At 33.0% G+C, this 21,605-nt stretch overlaps 2 long non-coding RNA genes across 2 annotated transcripts in view; both read left to right on the top strand.

Annotated features, from left to right (window-relative positions):
• The first annotated feature begins 1,326 nt into the window (after positions 1–1,326).
• Positions 1,327–21,605, top strand: part of LOC149553725 (uncharacterized) — a 115,779-nt gene continuing 95,500 nt past the window's right edge. The window contains exon 1 of the long non-coding RNA XR_016353421.1: positions 1,327–1,452. This is a non-coding gene — a long non-coding RNA (uncharacterized LOC149553725). The remainder of the gene's footprint in view (positions 1,453–21,605) is intronic.
• LOC149553726 (uncharacterized) lies at positions 4,739–5,260 on the top strand. The gene is made up of 2 exons (XR_016353422.1): positions 4,739–4,832; positions 4,933–5,260. It is a non-coding gene; the product is annotated as an uncharacterized LOC149553726 (long non-coding RNA).

The raw sequence follows: 21,605 nt of genomic DNA, 5'->3' as shown, positions 1-21,605 counted from the left end.
AATGTATTCTTGTAAAGCCTATTTGTCTTTATCTTCTTAATAGATGAGCCTATTTAGATGGTATCCAAGGGTAGTATTGGGGAATTTATGAGGCACTTGATAGCTCTCTTGGGCCAAGTAATTTCACATACTAGAATAAATACAATGGATGATACATATACACTATAAACTATCATGCAAGTCACATATATGACAACAATGTATATTATTTGTCTTTTAGAAAATCAAACTGAGATCCCTAGATATTTAATAGTCTCGCATAATTTCTTTAAATACTATTATATAGCAATTTATCATGCAAATGTGTATTAAGTTGATTTAAAGGACTGGTAGGAAAGGGCATAAAATTAGAACTCACATGTGATAATTTATGTTTTGGAATTATTCTTTTTATCTCATGGGACTGAATTAAAGCAATTCCACATTATTGAAAAATGATGTCTAGGAATACAATGATAATTTCATGGTCTCTCATATTAGGTCTTGGTTGCTTCTTTAGGTATGTTAGATCATAGGTTCATCTCTCTCTGGATTTGCTCCTGATATTGGGATGAAAGACCATTGCACATCACTCAAGAGATTATAGATGACTCACCTTGTAAAGAGTTAAACTTAGAAACTCTCCATTCTTCTCAGAAAGAATAAAATAATATTATTATGACAAAAAGATAAATATAAAATAGTATGAATAAAAGTATAATAATGACACACTACCAACCAAACCCAACACAAATTATACTACTTACCAAACTATTTTTCCATTTCGAGACATTCTACCAAACCAGTCATAAGATGGGATGAGTTATACTTAGCTAAAAGTTACACTTAAAAGAAGAAAAGGTCATTTTAATACTATGATTTTATCATCGACTAAACTTTGTTGAAATCCCTTACATCTATTATACAAATAGTGGATGGAGGATGCTCCCTTTTATATTCTTAGCATTTAAGAATTATTTATTCAATCCCATTGGAATCCCATTGGAATCCCTTACATTTATTCAAGCTTTTATATTCTAGCTTTTTATATTATTTATTCCCCAGCGAGCTCACTGCTTAAATCCCATTGGATAATGAATCAAACCACCCAACATACTTTGAATAGTTAGGACACAAACCCTCTCTTTTTCCACTTAAACCCCATTGGATGGTCATTATAGAAATGAATCAGACCACTCAAAATACTTTTATGTTTTCTTTTTCTTTTTCGTATGATGTATTGTCGGTTAAGAGAGATGTACAGGGAAGTTCTTCCTTATCTATATAAACGCATACCCAAATACAATTTACAGATCACAATTCAGTTGAAGAAGAATTCCGTGTAGAGGAAGTGAAAAGCTGAGATCAGAAAACCCATCAGAGAGAGAAGACGCGAAATCAGAATGTCTGAACAACAGAAGTCCACTGCGGTAACACCGCCTTCTGCTTATCCAGAAGGATATCCTCCACCAGGCAATCTGTTTACTCTTTTTTCCTTTTATCTTTTAGTTGTTTGTGAAAGACTCAACTGCTATAGTTTTTTTTACAGTTTATTGTAGTTTTTGTCGTTGTTTTTCATTTAGATTGTATATATTTTCTTTTTATTAAGATCACACTCATCATCAGAATAATGAAAATTTCATAGAATATTAATGATCTGTAAACCCACTAAAGGATTGATGCGTAATTTAGATTAAACAACAGTCTAGGGCAATAACATGGCTCCCCATCTCCTGTGAGTTAGAAATGGGTCTGTTCTTGTTTTTAGCTCTGGTTTCTAGTTTAAAGTTAGTTTAACTTAGTACTTTTAAACTAGACGATCTAAAGTTAGTTTCATTTAGTAATTTCAAATTAGCTTATATTTTATTTCATATAAATATTAAATGTTATTAAGAGTAGTATTTATAAATTTATTATTTTATTATTTTAAATGCAATGGTTAATAGTATCAATTAGTATGAAATGCATATTGGCAAAATCATATTTAATGTGCCATAGAAAAATTATAAGGAATTTAGTTAAAGTAGGGTTATAAATTTTGTTGGGTAAATCAAAAGTAAATTTGTATAGTCTTAGAGCACACTAGAGGGTTGAATTCTGATGGATTTTCCTATGAATGTGACATTCAAGGTGGTAGAGAACTTCAACATGCTCCGCACCAGGGAGAAAGACGTTGGCACGTGACAGTTAATGCCTATGGAAGTCATTACATCGACCCAGCGAATGGTAGCTATGAATCATCATGCAAGGGAGGACCAATCGTGTTAAATATAGTTGATTACTGTCCCTCTAGATGTGCTAGCAACATCAATCTATCTCAGCAAGCCTTTTTAGGTATCCACACTGATCCTTATTTCACCTACTTATATACATATTCATATGTTATCAGCTCATTAGTCACAACAACATCTTCCAGGATCATGCTTACACATCATGGCGATATTCTTGAGAAGAGTAGTGTGAGGCCATGTTTGTATTCATATACAAGTTTGATCTTCTGAAAGATGTAATTCTAGCCTTCATCCCAAATACCATTGCTTCTGTTGACCATTGGAAATTGCAAAAGAGCTCAAACTTTTTAATGCCATCCACTATATCAATCAATTCTTGGCTCTAACATTTATGTGTACTAATTGTCTATGTTATGCAACTACTCTCTCAATTATGAATTTAGAATGAATACAAATTTGAACACACAAATCCAAGTTCTGAAATCAAATTGTTGGGGGTTCAAATTCATCACTACAATTCAGTTTGTCTTGATAAAACTGTGGTCAAAATATGGCCTTGTACTTCACATTAACAATGTACCAATACAAATTGGAGTTTTCTCTCTAATAATGTGGATTTCATCAGGCTTAGATTTATTTCAGTGTAAGGTTTAAAAATTTATTCAAACAATCTATTATTTAGTACATTTCTTTCAAATAACAAATTATTATATTATACTGCATTATCCAACCAATTTGATGATAAAGTCAACCTCGCACCAAATAATTTTTTCGAAAAAATGAAATAGCACCTTAGATTTGTCTAATTATGTCATTGCCATATAGTTTACCTAGAAATAATTTTTCCATTGTTTGGGTGATCAAAGTATATGTTTTCTTCAAAGAGGAAGGATGGCCAAATTTCTCACTAACCTCCTCCCAAGAATTTAACCAATTGTCAACCAAAATATCCTTAACCAATGAAGTCCATTTGGCATTCCACTCTTTAACAAAACAACATTGGGTAAGGGTAAGAGGCTTAAGATTTAGGGACCCACGATAAAGATCTATCAAGGACAACATATGCATGAGATTTATTAATGGCTACTCTACAATAGAGAAGATTCCTTACTTGACACCATGCCTTCTATAAGGAATGAAAGATGGAGGAACCAAATGTTTTCATCTCAAAATCTCCAAAAATAATATCACATATAGGGACATTTTTCCATTGTTTACCTTTTTTTATTCCAAACCTACAAATATATGTTTTCTTAGAACAAAAAATTTCCATGGTTCATTTCCAAGCAAGGCTTTGAAAATCCGCTTGGTAGCAAGAGAAACACCATGTATTTAAGATCCCTTAAGCCCAACTCACCAAGTACTTTAGGTTTGCAAGGATAATACCAACAAGCACAATGCCTAATTTCTTATCCAAATCGTCATAACACAGAAAGTCTCTTAAAAGATATTCTAGCACGTTGCACTATTAACTAGAAAACATCCAAGTAGAGAAGTAATATATTGTGTGAGATGCAAAATTTTTTTACACAATCTGGACCCTTCCAACAAGATATAACCATTGGATTTTCCATTTTTTTATGCCTGTCTTCAATCTTAGAAAAGATTGACAACCACATATCCTTAATAGAAGGTTGGACTAAGAAAGGAATGCCCAAATGTCTAACAATGTGAAGTTGCAAGAAAAGTGAATTTAAGAACAAACTATGTATGTGGTCCAAGCTTTTATTATTTAACTATTTTTATTTTGTGCTCCTCTTTTACATTTTCTTTCACATCATATTCAATGCTTAACAAGAAAAATATGTGGGAAACCATCTTATATAGACTTGCACCTTTTTTAAACTATCAGCTTACCCCTTGCATCTCCTTTGGGTGCAAGTGCTAGTTTTATATTCTTTTGATTGTTTGTTTCTTTATTGATTAAAGAATGAATGAAAGATTTTTACAGACTGGACAAGGCTGAAGCAATCTAAAGTAATCTATAGGACTAATAATAATATCATGATATTAAAGTCTTCAGTATTTTCTAACTTATTAGTTAGTTCTGTTTAGACATATTGACATATAGACACTTCAAGATAAAATGATGCTTTGACTCTACTGCCATGAAGAAATATGCCTCTACCACTCATATTGCGAAATAACATATTCTCTTTTCTTATTCTTCTTTGTTTGTTTTACATTTTAACTAATGAAAACTAGAGTTTTGTTAGATTATTAACATTTATGCTTTACATATAATATTTGATCATATTTAAACTTTTCCTGACTATGTCTAATTATTATTATTATTATTATATATTCTTAAATTTTACTCTCATTATCTTTTTCGTTTCTTTATTAGTTCTAAATATTCATTTATACTAAAGGAAAAAGATAAATGAGAAATTGAAAAACTATAAACTATCTATTCCTCACTCAGGTTCCACAATCACAAATCATTTATGTAGTAGAAAAGCACAAAATGTGTTTTCTTTTATGGGTATTACTTATTTAATTGCTGATATTAAAATGGGTATTACTTTTAGGGTATCCAACTCAAGCTCCACCATCACAATATGCAGAGGCAGGTCTTGTCAAAACACAGAGTAGAAGGGAGAAAGGCTTTCTAGAAGGATGGTATATATGCCTCTTACACTTCTTTTTGCTTATAATTTGTAGCTTTTATATGCATAAAGGTTATATTCTTATATGTGTTCTTTGGGGTTTGTGATTGCAGCATAGCAGCCCTCTGTTGTTGTTGGTTGTGTGAAGAATGTTGCATATGAGGACATGTGATTCCATATGACTTGAACACTTGATGTTATTGTATCTGATATAACATTATATTGTAGTATTGTAATCAAATAGTTGGAGGAGAAGTTTGTCTTGATTTGTTGATAGGAGAAGGTTGTGTAGATTTATTGAAATTGGCAACATGTCATGATTATAGGTCTATAGCAAGTGGCATTTGCAAATATTAGTTTTTGTACTCTTCAGTCTCTCTTTGTATACAAACTTATAAATATAAGCTATCGTTGTAGAAATACAATAGCAAATCTTTAGAGGTATCAATTTGTTACACAAAGAATTGTCTCTTACAGAAATGAATGCTTTTACAATTAGTTTTGTGTTTTTCTCTGAATGTTCATGTTATATATATATATATATATATATATATATATATATATATATATATATATATATATATATATATATATATATATATAGATAGATAGATAGATAGATAGATAGATAGATAGATAGATAGATAGATAGATAGATAGATAGATAGACACACACACACACACACACACACACACACACACACACACAAGTAGAATTGTTCCTTTTTTTAAGCTTTGTCAATTCATGATAGATGCTTGGATTTTTATAGAAATGGATGTTTTTACAATTAGTTTTTTGTTTTTTGTTTTTTTCCTAAATGTTGTTGTAATGAAATTATATGTATATAAAAGTATAATTGCTCCTTATTTTTTAATCAATTTGAGAGATTGAAATTGAAGGTTATTTAAATAAATATTTGAAAATAAATAAATTATATTTGAAATTATATGTATATAAAAGTATAATTGTTCCTTATTTTTAAATCAATCTAAGAGATTAAACCTGAATGTTGTTTAAATAAATATTTCAAAATAAATAAATAATATTTAGTTTTATGTTTGATGAAGATTTGGTTATGAAAAGTGCTATAAATTGATTATTGAAGTATTAGAAATTTAAAATCTATTCTATAATTTTCTTGAAAATGTAAAAAAAATTGTTTCCTGTATTGGCTAGCTAAATTGTGTATATTGAATTTGTGTTCAAGTCTACATAACTAAGTTCTATACATGGATTTGAATTGTATTGAATTTGATGTTAGAAATTGGATTGCCTTGATTCATAAAATCTACATTTAAAATAGGGGAGAGACGATAAACACATTAGGAAAAAAGTCTTACAATGAAAAAAAAGTCTAGTAGTTATATAGATCTTTAAAAGAAAATAATATTATAATCTTCTATAATGTAACATGTAATGAAATTTAATATTTTTTTGGCATGCTTAGTGATTCCTAGTGTATTTTTATATATAGTTTAAATAGTTATTTTTATTTGGTTATCTCGTATAATAACTTGATGGGAAGGGATTCACATAGGTGTAATGTAAAATTTGTTTCTATGTTGCAAAATTAACATAGGGGAATATAAGGTTGCAATTGAAGAGCATATTTGAATCCTTATTATATGTCAGGATGGGTTAACATTGTTTTACCAACTTACGAACAAAATAGGTTGGTTTTCTACTCATCAATGCCTTAGGGACAAAAAGGTCAAAGGAAATAAATAAAAAAAGGGGAAAAGAAAACTATGCACTTTTCAAACTTGTATTGTCTCCACTTTTACACACAAAATTAAAAGTAAAAGGAATGAGAATGTAATTTACAAACTCATTAATCAATGAGTACTCATATAATCTGTATGGAGTCATGCAATGCAACTTGATTTTATTTTATGTTTTGTGCACTCTTTAGTAACATAGGACTCGCTCAAATGTCGTTATATCATTCCATGTCATTTTGTATGACCTATATGAGTTTTTTGTGTGAAAAGTGTACATAAGAAAATTAGTTATTGTTTACCTATGCAACTAGTTCATACTACACATGAGCTCACTCATACATTATTCTAGCTTTTGGCTCACTGCATATCTATACTTGTCTCAAGTGAATCCACATAAGTCATATCTTATATAGATAGTCATACTTTTAATCCTACCATCTCCCATGGCTGAGAATATGTCAATTTTCCTATGTTTAGGATAGCTATCATGTTTAAGAATAATTATTAGCAATGTTATAGTTGGAAGTATAATGGCATGTCCTTTTGATTAGTTGTTGCGAGTAGTTGTCAATGGTTAGTAATCTAAACCAAATTTTGGGTAAGGGTGAAAGCATGGATTTGTGTCACCTTTGGGGCTACTTTTATTAATTCAGCAGGATTGAATCCAACAGGACTTAATCTGGTGGGATCAAAACCATGCGGCACCAAGTAGGTGCCAAGTGGTGTGTATAGATCTGTAGGGATCTAACCGGAACCAAAAAAATTATATAAGCCACAAAAAGAAAAATTTGATAGTCATTTGCATTATACGAGCCTACTGGAAGTGCAGAGTGGGAAGAGCTATAGGAGCCATTCGGTCGAATCAGGCATGTCAGCATTTTCCCCCAGTTTTTTAATATGTTTTGAGTTTTATTTCAAGTTTCCTTAGGTAAAAATATGGTTTTTAATGTGTATTTTTTATGTAGATTGTTTCAAAAAGTTCATTTTTAAAAATATTATTATATGTTTATGTTTTAAGTACTGCAATATGTTGGCAAACAGATTTGTCCTTTCTTGTTTCTTGTGAAAATATGATTCTTAATGCCTCAAATTAGGAACAATATCTAAATACAACAGTTGAAAAGCCGCTCTGTGATTACTTGCTTCTCTCTAAATTGGTAGGTACAACTCCCTATGTGAATTATGTTCAAGGAATTATGTTTTGTTCCTAAAACTAATGTGGGGTATGCTCTTAACCTGAGAGCAGAAGAGGAAAACCAAATTAAGCCTAACTAGAACTTAATTCAGGCAAGAAAAACTTCTCAATACTGAAATAGATTAATGTACCCACACATCATATGAATCCATAAATTTATTCACATAAGGCTAGAATAAGCCAAAATTCAAATCTAAACTATAACTAATAAATCAGGAATGTTAGCAATATCTTTTAGTTGAATGAATCATAACAATACTTATCACGTCCATTCATGATCTTGAAAATAGGGGAAATGAAGCTCTGTTCCTCCCTAGTTCTCTGTAAACCAAAAAGGAGACATGGATTGAGCACAATACCTACTGGAACAAAAAATGATTGACATAAAATACCATTTAATTGACTCTGCAACAAAAAGTACTTTACACCAAAAATTTTCCGACCTTTCATTAACCATTCAACTTCATACATATAGAGTTGAGAGATAACCATTACAATAGGAATTTTAAACGGTTCATCTTCTAAGGATGAAAAATGGCAAGATGCCAGTTCGTCGTATTACAAAATTTACAAAATTTGCAAAATTTACATTAGAAAATGAAAATGAAGTGTCAACTAAATCACTTGGACTTCTTTCCCTTTTTAGCTTTCGCTCTATATGCCTTAGCAGCAACTATAATTGGAATCATTTCTTTGTGACTAGGCACATATACATTAGTGAATCTTAAGAGCCACTTTGAATGCTCTTGAGCTAGCTCCTTCACTGCATTTAGTTGACTTGTCAATTCTCCAATAGCCACATGTATGCATCCACCAAGCATCTGAAACTCTACCACTCTATCTTGACTACTTGAAGTCATTATAGATAGATTGCTCAAGTATGTGGAGAAGCTTTTTTTCATTACTTCTACTCTGATGAGAGCTTTCCCTTGCCCACTGGTTTGTGGGTCAGTGTGTAATCATCGCATGAGTTTGAATGCTCTGTCTTGGAGCTTCCTCACTTTTTCCCTTGTTTCTTTGAGTCCTTCTTCAGCCTCTTAAATCATCTCCTACTTAAATTGCATGTTTTGAAGCCATTCGAATAGAGGCTCAATCCCTGTCTTCAAAATCTTTGCTTCAACTGCCTCTTTTGCCTTCATTTGGATGACCATATTTAGGAGTGAAATACATTCATCACACCTTGCCTTCTTTGTGGCCAAAGTGTTGTGAGTAGATATGATATTATCCTTCTCAGTTTCCAATTGAAGAATAACATTTCCAATTTCATTAATCAGAGTAATTCCATCTGCATTAAGTTTCTCAATCCATTCTCTTCCGATCTGACCAAAATGCCTATCCTTCTGGAGCTGTGAGATGAAGTCTTCTACATCTTCTATTGTAGGGTTCTCAGTAGCAAGCACACCAGTAATGGTTGCCAATGGAACAACCAATTTCCTAATAAATTTTGTCAATTCTTCAATCTTGGCCTTCATTCTAATTTTTGACAATTTGAGGCTCTCCAATTGTTCTTTTATCACCTCATTACTTGATCTCTATAGGCCCACCTTTGTATCATGTCTGGCCTCTCCAAGATCAATCAAATGTAGAGTGAAATCATCGGGTGTCATGTCCTCAAGTCTCCCTACTTTTTTTGGCTTTGCTACCTCCATTGTTAACTGTCATGTTTCTAGATCTTGCCCAAGTATTGATAAAGTCTTCTGCTTCTTAGCTTTCACTACTATAGATCCAGAGCGAACTGCTTGAGACACAGTATCCTTTGTAGGGATACTCTCCTCTTTCCTCTTTCTCTTCCTTTCTAAGGTGTCTTCTAGCTAGGACTCTGTGCTGATCACTTTAGAAGAAACCCTGAGTGACTCTATACTGAACATCTTCTTCTTCACCAGAGTCACTGGCCCTAAAGTTGCAAAAAAAGGATTCTTAGGATCCTAAAATAGAATCCTAGAAGAACTTAGGGCTTTCTCTTGCTCTTGAGTTTTCCTTGCGGCTTTGTCAGATTCAGTGGATTCGCTACTACTTCTCTGTTCATCCCCGATCTCTACTAACTGAATGGGAGAACCAGTTGGCTTCAAAAGTGGAGCGCTTGCAAATGGACCAGGGCTATGATGAGGAGATGGAGTAGCAGTCACATGAGGAGGTGAAACTGGAGCAGTAACATGAGGAGGTGAAATTGGAGTAGTAACATGAGGAGGTGAAATTGGAGCGGTAACACCATATTTCGGATCTCGGTCCTCTTTTCTTTGGTGCTAGCTTGGGCTCCAATAACTGGTAGAGGACCACCTTGGCAAGTTGGCACTATTGAAATGTTCTTCTTTGAGGGTTGGTCACCTCCTCTTGTAGATTGAGCAAGTCCTTGAGCAGTTGTGGTTGTAACACTAGGTGTGGCACTTTGAGAAGAAGTGGGAGTACCAATGACTAGAGAAGCTTGAGTAGTCTTGCTCCTACTCCAGCCCTTTTTCACTGTCCACTCGACCCATTTTCTATTTCTTTTGACAATCTGGGCCATCATAACATCAAGGTCTTCTTCCACATCAACATATGGCTTGGAACTGATTGGAGTATTTCTCAATTTGGTCAAATATGTATTACTATACATATTTTTCCCATCATTCTCTAGCCCTTCCACATCTAAGTTAATGCCATATGTCTTTATTTGTTCTATTGTTAATCTAGCAAAAGCCCGATCTTGACTTTCCAACTCATTTTTACTATCCACCCAATAATCTTCCATAGTAGTAACATGTTTAATCATGCTTCCAATTTGAAGCACATCTCTGGCATATCCATTTAGGTCAAACATAGGCCTCACCGCTTCATATTCTTCTAATTTTAACTTGTTCTTGAATGCCTTGAGCATGTTTTTGGCATTTGATCAGGACTCACAATAGTATGCACCAACTTTTATGGGAAATTCTAATCCCTTTTTCTTCAAACTAGCACTTAGCACATTCACCTAGATTGCTTGTCTCACAATCTCAATGAGCATGATTGTGTCATCAAGATATCTAGGTAGCTTCAGGAGAAATCCATCGAAAGCTGCAAGATGCAAATATGAAAAGGATGAGAATTGGATGAAATAACTACTAAACTGACTGATGGCTGCCATTGCTTCTAGGATGAATCTCCTCTCCAGACGCCCTTGGAGTTCCCTGCAAAGCCTCATTGTAAATGCATCATTAACTCTAATATACTCTACATAATTATTCTATAATTGCAAGCATGGATAAAACTCATAACTCTTTACATCATCTGGAAAATTCTCTATTCTAGGAAGGCCCTATCATAATTGTAGGTAAGCCAACATATATATCAAGAAAGAAGACATATAAAATGAATTGTAGAACTTGGTTGCACTGAGAGCCCTAGACAAATGCTCACTTACCTCATATGTCCAGTCAACATATTGTGTATTCGAGCAAATAATTTGTACCAAAAAGAAGTATTGTTCTACAAAATTAAGGGCTTTGACCTCACCTTTTAATCGATGTAGAAGAACTAGAATTTCTATGATCTTGGGCTTGAGATTAGTGCCAAAAGGGTTTTAAGAACTTTACTTTTAGCTCCCCTTGGCTTTTGGAACCAATAACTCATGATCTCCTTTCACCGCACCATCTTCTTCGGAGAGAATTTAGACATACCTCCTCCAATTGTTAACTTAGAGAACTCCTCTATTTCTGGAATCCATAGAAAATTGACCACTACTTGCCTATCAATTGATATTAACACCGTTTGATCAGGCAGTAAGATTTGCTTTGTATCTGGGTTATAGTGATTGATACATTCAATAAATAGCTCCGAGGCTTGTACTACTACGGGAAATCCTGCTGCTTCTACCAGCCCACTTCTTCAAAGTTTCTCTATTATGGGATGGATTGGTTCTGTCCTCAACCTTCTTTGGAAATCTTGCATGTCAAAGAAACAGAGTGAAGTGTCTGTGATATTCTGCCATGTAGACTTGATTCCGCCCAATCCATCAAATCCAACAAATCTTGTTGCCATCTCGACTGAGGTAGAGATAAATTGGAAATCTTAAAACTCAAAATAGGATAGAGAGTAGAAATTTGTATCTATGGGGATTTCAGAATCAATAGTCAACTTAAGTAACAGCATAAGAGTTCAAATGAGTAAGCAGTAGTTTGAAAATTCGTTATGTTCATCTCTATATAGAAACTCCAATGCACTTGTTAATCTATAAAATCCATGCCACACAAATGAATTAAATGATAAATTTGTTAGATTAGTAAATGTGGAGGTTATAATCGATTATTTCTTGTCTTTTCACTATTTATGTTGGCCCAATGGTTATTTTCCTTTATTACAGTTTTACTTTCCCATTTTTCACCAAGCTGTGGAGAATTAAGAACGGGGTACTCCGTGAGTGAAATTCTGCTTAGCAAGATTTTGAATAGAATACCTTCTTCAAAGTGATCAACATGCTTCCCTTACCTTTTTTAAGCCTCCTATAACTGATTCATCAAATAACCATGCTTGGAAGAGTAATTTTTCGTTGGATGTGAGAAACTGCCTTCAAGGGTAGAAACCCCGCAGAGGAGAAGATGATTTCCACTTTTCCACTTTTTCCCTCATTTAACCTTCTCTACCCTAACCACTTTACTTTAAGCCTTCAAAAAATATAAAATCGGCTTCACAAGTGAAAGGTGGGACCCACTGACTCACCTTATTCTTTCACAAATGCTCTTTCGAAAGACTGACTTCTTGGTTCAAAACCTGCCGAGGAGAAGCTGTTTTTGTGTTTTTCACTAATGCCCTTTTTAATCATCTTAGTGAGTTTTGAAAGATTCCCATAGTGAAAACATGGCAACACTTTAATGATCTATCCATAACATAATTTTCTTCTCTTCATTTAAGCTCAAGAATCGCATTTGTGTATCTCGACAGAGTTTCACCTTTGGTGTGTGAAACCTTCCAAGGAGAAGATGAAACTGGATTTTCTGCCAGTTCAAATTTCTATAAGTTTAGAAAAAAATGACCTGTAAGTAAGTTCATTTGAAGAAACATAATTTAAGAATCTTCATCAAGCAAGGTCCTAAACTACCCCAAAGACTCATGATGATAAACCAAACCCACCCGGCCATACAATGTGAGAGAAGGGAAAAGATGAAAACTTGATGGAGATACTTAATACTTGAGGAAGAAAAGGATCAATTGACTCAACTAAACTAAACACAATACAAGTTAATCTCCACTTTTCAAAATTGGTACATGGTAAAAAGTGAGGCATTATATAAAGTTTAGAAAAAGTATTGAAATGTAGTAAAATTATACATTATTAGAGAAATTGGATTAATTGTAAAACATTATTTCAAAAATTATACAGACAATATTAGAAAATTTAGAAAATATTAGAACAATTAGAAACTTTAAAAAATAATAGAAAAAAATATAAAATATAGAAAATTAGTTAGATATAATATTAGAGAATTTAATTTATTTTTATTTTGTATTTATTAGAAATCATTAGAAATTGTTGTAAAGGTAAAACTTTAGAAAGTACTATAAACTAGTAAGTAAAACCATTAGATTGAACTAAATCAAGCTCTAACTCTTACCATGAACACAAATAAATTCTAATTGAAACCCTAAATCACTCTCTAAGTCCTAAGCCCCATTTTTGTAAACACTAAACTACTCTCTAACTCCTAAATCCCATCTATTTAACCCCTAAACCACTCTCTATGTCCTAAACCCCATCTCTCTAAACCCTAAACGACTCTCTAACCTCATAATCCATAAACTTCTCTCTCTAAAATTTATGTAACTTACCTCTCCCAACCCTAGCCTCATCTCTCTCTTTCTAGATCTCAAAATTTTAACCCTTTGTCTCTCTCTAACTCCTAGACCCCATCTCTCTAAACCCTAAACCACCTTGTAACTCATAAAACCCATCTCTCTAAACCCCAAACTACTCTCTAACTCCTAAATCCCATCTCTTTAAACCCTAAACCACTCTCTAACTCCTAAACCCCATCTCTCTAAACCCTAAACCCCATAATCTCTAAACTTCTCTCTCTAGAATTTACATAACTTAAATCTCTCCCAACCTTAGCCTCATCTCTCTCTTTCTAGATCTCAAACTTTGAAACCTTTTTCTCTCTCTAACTCCTAGACCCCATCTCTCTAAACCCTAAACTACTTTGTAACTCATAAACCCCATCTCTATAAACCCTAAATATCTCTCAAACTCCTAAACCCCATACCTTTAAACCCTAAACTACTCTCTAATTGCTAAATCCCATCTCTCTAAACCCTAAACCTTTCTCTAACCCCATAATCCCTAAACTTATCTCTCTTTAGAATTTACATAACTTATCTCTCCCAAACGTAACCTCATCTCTCTCTTTCTAGATCTCAAACTTTTAACCCTTTGTCTCTCTCTAACTCCTAGACCCCATCTCTTTAAACCCTAAACCACTTTGTAACTCGTAAACCCCATCTCTCTAAACCCTAAACCTCTCTCTAACTCATGAACACCATCTCTTTAAACTCTATACCAATCTCTAACTCCTAAACCCCATCTCTCTAAACCCTAAATTTTTCTCTAACCCCATAATCCCTAAACTTGTTATATAAATTTGATTTGTCCCTATTACTATAAAAAAATATAATGTAGTTAAATGGTCTTTATATATTGTATAATAGGTTTTTTTAGAAAGATTCATTTAGTGTGTTTTGATTCAACTAGTTTATATAATAATATGTGTATATATGTATATGTATGCATGTGCCGATCTCTATTATCACCTATCTAGTTTTGTGTGTTTATATATTTCATCATTATGGCATTGGGGAGTAGTGATTCTAGAGAGCCTAGTATACATGGTTGTCCCCATAGTGGTTTATCCCATAGATCAACTACTATTACCTAGGATAGGGAGACATTATTTAGTGATACTATTCAATGCTTATAGAGTGCACTTGATACTATTAATCAAAGTCTATAGACTTCACCTACCCTACAACATAGGGATAAGGTGACTATGATTATTGATAAGCTGATTAGCATGATGCACACTATTGAGGGTTTTAACCCTTGTGATAGTGCTAGTTTGGACACATTTTATAGTGCTATATCTCATAGTGTTAGTAGTGGTTTGTGATAGAGGGAGATAGATGAGATGGTCTCGGTAGAGAGTGTGAAGAGCATGTTCCCACATTATCGACCTTTGAAAAAGGTCAAAGGGTATTTCAATACAAGTTGTACTAATCCATTGGTGGCACCTTTCATATATCCTTGTTGGTTGGCTACACATCACATTTGACCCCAAAAGGATGAGTTCCCTTTATAATTTTGCAAATAATTATTTTCAAAATTACATCTACATCAAGAGGTTGATTACATTGATCAATATCCCTTAGTATGCTGGGCAAGGTTAGGGTAGGTTCTTAGATAAATTCAAACACCCAGATGCTCCTGCGCCCGTTAACAAATGGGCATTGATTGGTCCAAACCTTTTGGTGATGCCAAATTTTTTGGAGTTAGTTGCAGCTAGAGATAGAGTGGAAAATGATACATGTAGATATGTGTATGAGAGGATTGCCACTATTGCTACCTAGGTACATGAGATGTCTTCTAACCAAGTGCACAAATACATAAACAATTAGGATCTACATCTATAGGTGGTGTCACTATTGCATCATCTTTAGGTGATGATATGTATCATGAGGTTTACATCCCATCTCCAGATGTTTTCATAGAGTCTTCAATAGATCGCTTAAGGGATATCAGTACATGTTTGTCCATTGATCTACTTTCAGCCTATCAAGCTATTAAGTTGTTGATCAGATAGCAACTTAGTTTAGTGCCATCATATGTGAGTTGTATCATCAGAGGTACATCAGATTTATAGGGTGGTTAGGGGAAGGAGGACATACATGTTTCAGCTATAGCTCCACCATAGACCACCTTCAAGGAGGATGTAGCCCACCCACTGAGGTAGGTTCTTACCCATCATGATTTTCATTGTTCACAGATATGCTCACGGATCCTACATTTGACATTAGAGATATGACCTTTAGTGATACCAACTTGAGTGAGATAGGTAGGCATATATTTACAATGATGATGGCATATGGGGACTTATAGACACCTATGCATCCTATGCAATAGGAGATATAGGTAAAAATTTACAAACATGTCTATTTAATTGGACCTACAGATCTTATATTTAAAACTTTAGTAAAGTATAACTTGTGACATATTTGTTTCTTTTATTGCATACAAACTAAATCTACAACTTATTAGGATGGAGATGGAGAGATAGCTATCGACCCTAGTCATCCTAAGTCACAGGTAAATTTAATTGTATTTATGTTATTATTTATTGAATTTGTTCTTATATTGGACATAGGGTTTGAGATCTCATCTCAGTTGATCACATTGTGGAGCGCAACATGGTCATGTTTGATATTCATATATGTCATGATACATGATGTTTGATATTGATTTATGATGATATCATTTAGATTTGTACTATGGGACATTTTACATTTACAACATGCTCATATTTGACATATTTCATATTAGCATGAGTTATCTAACCATTTGCATTTATAGTAGGTCTATATATGATATTTTCATGAGTTATGTGCCCATTTACATTTATAGTTGACATATATGATTTTCTCATGAGTTATGTGACCATGTTAATATATAGTTGATATATTTGATATTTACATTTATAGAATATCTTTTACATAAATATGGAAACATGTTTTTGAAATATCTACTACATTTTTATTTAGAAAATTGTTAATGTGTAAGAAATTTAAGTGTTATATAAATAAATGAAAATATGTGTTACATGATTTTCTAGGTGTGTTGTAAAAGCGTATAGAAAATATAAATGTAAATAGAAATAAATATATTATTTTTTAGATATTTGTTAATGTGTAATAAATTTACATGTTTTATTAATTAATGAAAAAGAAATGTTACATCATTTTCTAGGTGTTTTGTAGAAGTGTATAAATATTGAAAAATAAAAACATGTATAACTATTGAAAAACAATTTATGTATATATAAATTTGAAATGATTTTATGAATCATTAAACCTATCTATCAATCAGGAAGTTACTGATACATATGGTCAGGATCCTCTTTATCTTTAATTATCTCCAACAACTTTTCATGCTTCTTGATATCTAACCTCCACTTTGGTTTGCTATATCCTTTTTTTCACATAATGCCAAACTGAACCTTTGTGACTAAAACCAAGTGGCTATAATGCAAAAATTTTTGGCTAGGCATGTATTCAATAAATTGAACACCATTGTGGTCAATTTTTGTTTAGTAATAATAGGTGCGTACAAAATAAGATTTTTACTTCATTTAGTATTCTTAATAATATAGAAAAGAAATAATTATTGACTATTAATCTCCAACTCTCTAATTAGTTGTATACATTATTAAATATTGAAGGCCAATAGTCACATGGGTGTTTTCCCTCCATCTCTTTAGTTGATCATTTGTGATCTATAAATGTTGATGGCATCTATTTGTAAACTCATTATATTTCATCAATATAATTCCTCTACTATCAGTGTGGATGTAGCCACAATTTGTGGTGAATCATCATAAACTTCTGTATTTACACATCTTGTTGTTCTGTACTTTTCTCTTACATTCTTAATTAACTTACATTTGGTATTAGAGCCTATGATCAATTTAGGTGATCAAATTATGAAGTCATGGAGGACTTAAGAGTGAAAAAATTCTTGAGGAATAATTTTAGTTTGTAGAAGGTACACATGTGATCATTACTAGTCAAGCATGATCTTGTAATTGCAATCAGAGGTAAAGTGAAGAAGCCAACTTGCATGACAAATGAGACTTGGAATAAAACTAATGAAAAGACAATGGTAGAGATTTTTCTCTCACTGTTTGAGAGCATTTTATTCAATGTGAACAATGAAAATTCAACAAAGGAGGTATGGGAAAAAATTCAAGGTATGTACGAAAGAATGTCTGCTATAAAAAAAAAATCATTAAGAAGCTTTACAAGTTGAAGATGAAGGACAAAATAGCAATGACATAAATGAGTTATATACTCTTTTATGTCAGGCACACTCCATTGGTATGCCTCAAGATTATGAAAATAAGGCATTTATCTTATTATGTTCTTTACCAGACAACTAGGATGGTGTGGCAATAGTGGTCAACACTTCTATTGCCAGTAAAAAAAGATGGTCTATGATGAGGTGGCTTCCATGTTATTTAGTGAATACATGAGGAGAACTAGTAAAGATCTTCATCTGGTGATGGGCTAACAATGGCTAGTACAAAAAAGAGAGGAAGAACTCAACATAGAGGCAAAAATAACAATAATTGAAGGTCACAATCAGCTAGAAGATTGTAATCTTGGGGTAAACAAAGTGGTTGTTGGTTTTGTAAAAAGGTTGGTCATGTTAAAATGGACTATAGAAAATTTAAAAGGGCTCAAGAAAAGGTTTTTGACAATAGATAAAATATCATTCATGATTACGGTGATGGTGTTTTGGTTCTTGTGATAAGTGACACAACTTTAAATTCATGGGTAATTGACTCTAGGGCTTCATTCATGCATCTTCTTGTAGCGAAGCCTTCACAAACTATAAGGAAGGTAAATTTGGAAATGTTTATTTGGGAGATAAAAATGCTTATGAAATAGTAGGAAAGGGTGATATTTTTTTATCAATAGAAGGAGGTGCTAAATTATTGCTTCAGGATGTTAGGAATGTTCCCAAATTGAAAATAAATTTAATTTTTGTTAGTCAATTACATGCTCAAGGATTTCTTACACTCCTCACAGACACATAGAAAATTACCAAGAGTTCCATGATTATCGCCGAAGGGGAAAAAGTTTGTAGCTGATATGTTGTAGAAACTAATGATGAGGTGGGAGCTGTGATGACTATTATGGAAAACAATGCTGCACTTTGGCATCAAATATTAGGCTACCTGAGAAAAAAGGTGCCAAAAGTTTTGCTAATTGAGATCAACCTCCAGGTCTCCAATTAGTGGATTTATAATTCTATGAGCATTGTCTTCATAGGAAATAAAAATGTGTTAGCTTTTTGAAGAATGGCCATGACAAGAAGACTACACCATTGGAGTTAGTGTACTCAGATGTCTTTGGTCCAATAGAGGCAACCTCTCATGGAGGCACAAATTTCTTTGTTTCCTTTCTTGATGATTGTACTAGAAAGGTTTGGGTCTATATAATGTCTAGAAAGTCTGAAGTTTTCTCAAAATTAAAATTTTTTAAAGCTCTTGTTGAAAATTAGAGTGGGCACAAAATCAAATGTTTAAAATCAAATAACAGAGGTGAAATTTTTTCATTGGAGCTTGATAACTTTTTTGCAGATCAAGGTATTTGATGGGTGAAAGTTGTGCCATTCACCCCTCAAGAAAATGGGGCAGCGGAAAGATTAAATTGAACTATACTTGAGAAAGTTTGATGCATGCAATCTAATGCTAGTTTAGGAAAAGAATTATGGGTGGAGACCTACAATATAGAAGTGTACTTAATTAATTGAAGTCCTTCATCTTGTTTGGACTTTAAAATTTTGGAAGAGGAATTGTTGGGTAGAAGTATTTACTTCTCACATCTTCAAGTTTTTTTATTTGTTCATGTTCCTAAATTAAAAAAGAGAAATTTGGATTCAATATCATTGTATTGTATCTACATGGGCTATGGTGAAGATCAATTTGGATTTTAGGTATGGGATCATATTGCAAAGAAGATCGTATAGAGTAGAAGTGTGGTCTTTAATGAGACAAAGTATCTAGCTCTTCAATCAACACCACAAGCAAGAGTTGTTCAAGATTTTATTCCTATGTCTTTGTTTAATGAGAATAATTCTTCATTAAATCCACAATGTCAGGCTATGGTATCTACTCCTACCTCTATTTTAGCTCCAAATCCTACTCTATCTTCATCCCATGTGTCAAACTTGGATCTTTATCATGTTAATTAGAAGATTGAAGAATTTTCTAAAGGAAGCTCACTACCATTGAATAACACTCCTCTTTCTCACAGAGAGTAGTTTACACAACACAATAATGGTTCCAATAGTATTACATGGGATGTAGACAATGGCATAATGAATCCACATGGGTTTGATGTTATTTGGGGATCTTGTGAAGATATCCACAATGAGAGAGAGCATTGAGATGCTATGTAGGAGACAAGTCATTGTAGTAAGAACATTCTTGGAAATGTCACTACCCCCTTTGCTTCTGCCCACACTGATACAGAGCCATTGCTAAATAATTGTCCTCCTCTAGACCTAGCTCACTAATGTAGAGCATCCACTTGTGCATTAGACTTATTTGACCATGGTGCTAGAGTTTATCAAAGTCCATTCATACCTAATGGAAATAAAAGTCAAAATGTAGAGCATGGTAGCCTTAATCCACGCGGGTATGATATCTCTTGGGGGTCATTTGAAGAAGTTGTAGTCAAAGTCTGTAGTAATGCTATGTCTTCCCAACACCATTATGCAGTCAAAGGAACATCTACAAATATTAGACACCACTTCACTAATAATATGTAGGTTATAGTTTCTCTTGATAGCTAAACATCTTATTAAGGTGGAAGCATTACTTCTTTTGCTAAAAGACTAGTGGAAAATCACAATTTTGGAATTGAAGAATCAAACCCAACTCCATCTTACCTTGGTGCTAGGAAATTTGGGTGATTTAAAGGATATGTCTAGTCATCAAATCCAACATTTAAGACATACACATCTTCAAAAGGTAGCAGTTATGAATTGCTAAGAAGGAATTCTTAGAATGAAGAACATATTCCAAACTTAAGCCGATCTACTAGGTAGAGAAGAATTCTTGCAAGATATTTAGATAATGAATTGCTTTACTCTGAGGAGGTAAATCTTGAGATTTTAATATCTAATCAGATTGAATTAGCTAATTTCAAAGACACTTGTAGAAGTACTAATAAAAATTTGTTGATGATTATGATGAAAGAAGAGATGAATTATCTTAAAACCAATAGAACTTGGGATCTAGTTTCACTTCCACCCAACTGTAAAGCTCTAAAAAATCATTGGGTATATAAGGTGAAAGAGAAAGATGGTTGCAAAAAAAGATATCATGCTCGGTCAATTGTCAAAGTGTATGCTTAGAAAAAGGGGCTAGACTTTGTATGGATTTTCTCACTAGTTGTATGAATGACTACAATCCAAGCAATTTTGGGATTGGTAGCTATTTGGGATTTTGATCTTGAACAGCTTAATGTCAAGATAGATTTTCTACATGGTGACATTAATGAGGAGTTGTAAATTGAAGGCTTTTTTCAAAAGGGGAAAGAAAATCTCTATTGATGGCTGAAGAAAAGTTTGTGTGGGCTTAAGAAAGCTCCAAGACATTGGTACATTAAGTTTGATCAGTTCATGGTCGAACACAACTTCACCCAGTGCAAATTAGATCAGTGAATCTAATATAAAAGACTTCCCAATGGTGATTTTTTCATTCTTCTACTCTATATTGATGACATTTTAGTTGTTGATTCTTCTCTTCAAATAGTCAACAAGTTAAAGAAAGAGTTGGCTTCTTGATTTTCCATGAAAGATCTAGGGGTTGTCAAAAAAATTCTAGGAATGGCTATCTCTAGAGATAGATAGAAAAAGGTGCTTACTTTGTAATAAAAATCATACATTGACAAATATTTAGAGCAATTTGGTATGGCTAAAGATAAACATGTTCCTATTCCTCTTGCTCCTCACTTCTGCCTAAGTTCTAATTTGTGTCCCAAAACACAAGAAGAGAAGGATTTTATGCATGATGTTCCTTATAAATCAGTAGATGGTAGCATGATGTATACTATGGTTTTTACACATCGCAACATTTCTCA

Source organism: Cupressus sempervirens, chromosome 6 (assembly GCF_028749045.1).
Source record: "Cupressus sempervirens isolate cs-2001-9-10 chromosome 6, ASM2874904v1, whole genome shotgun sequence".
Classification (NCBI taxonomy): Eukaryota; Viridiplantae; Streptophyta; class Pinopsida; order Cupressales; family Cupressaceae; genus Cupressus; species Cupressus sempervirens.
The sequence above is the reverse complement of the archived record's forward strand: the minus strand, read 5'-3'. Positions and strand labels throughout refer to the sequence as shown.